The sequence below is a fragment of the Phalaenopsis equestris genome, unplaced genomic scaffold (genome assembly GCF_001263595.1).
Source record: "Phalaenopsis equestris unplaced genomic scaffold, ASM126359v1 Scaffold001117, whole genome shotgun sequence".
Lineage (NCBI taxonomy): Eukaryota > Viridiplantae > Streptophyta > Magnoliopsida > Asparagales > Orchidaceae > Phalaenopsis > Phalaenopsis equestris.
Window position 1 is genome coordinate 84,599 of NW_018165556.1, and position 1,268 is coordinate 85,866.

Below are 1,268 nucleotides of genomic sequence, written 5' to 3' on the forward strand. Positions count from 1 at the left end.
AAATTTGGAGCGAAAAAGGAGCAAATTTGGAGCGAAAAGGACCAAAATGTGAAGATTTGAAGTAGAGCACCGACGGCGAGCCGAGTGACGCCGACAACCAGAATTTCTCGAGACTCCAGATTTAATAATGGAAAAGGCTCGCCGACGGCGCCCTCGAGGCCGCCGACAGCGAGATCGGTGGTTATGTCCAACAATGCATTGGATGAGGATGAATTTTGGAGGGATGCTTAGGCAACTCTTGAAAAACTCATCCACATCTTTAAAGAGAAGACTTTGGCCAAAAATAGTGTGTCTTGGAGGTTTGAGGTTCCAGTAGTGTGTTAAGTGTGTAGAAAGTTTACTATAGAGTCTAATTGTGAGGAATTCCTCGAGAGATTGTAAGAGTGGAGGGAAAGTGAGAGATTTCTTCCTCCTTGCCACTTCAAAGAGGAATTTTGTGTGCTGTAAAGAAAGGAAGAGATTCAAGGGAACTTTGAGGAGTTTGGTTGGGGAGAAATTTGAGATAAGTGTTATTTACTCCTATTTGGGACAACATAATTTGAACTGATTTACTTTATCAATTAACTATAATTTCTTGACAAGGAGAATGATGTTTTCTTATATATTGAATATCACATTAAAAACTTTATTAGTATAATTAGTTATTTAAGAGTTATCAAAATTACATGACAGATAAGCAATTTGAATTTCATTGTTGCGATTAAAGCATTGCTTTTCTAAAATCTTAGTTCGTAGTTCTAATATTACTCCCTATGGGATTGATATCTAAGACTCCATTAGAGCTCTATATAACGTGAGAGATACGTATATTTGCATTGATAAGTGTGACTTTACCATTATTGAATATTTTATATATACATATTTATCGAATATATAGCTGTTATTAATTTTTTAGTGTCGTTGATGAGGAATTAAATCTTTTTAAATCTGTTAGTAGCAGTATTAAATACTTATATTTTTAAGCATATATAAAGTCGCTGTTAACACCTACATGAGAGATTCGAAATAAAGCATCTCAGATATGCCAACATCCTTTGGAAGGAACGTAGTTGTTTCAAATTTTTAAGAGGAGGCATTTCCAAGATAGCTTTAATTTTATCAGGGTCGATCTCGATTCACTGATGATGGACAATGAATCCCCGAAATTTCTCGGAGGGAACGCTAAAGGCCCACACACTTTAAGGGGTTCATTTTAAGGGCATATTGTCGCAATCGTTCGAATACAATCCTCAAATCGTACAAATGATCTATTTTTCATTTACTTTTGA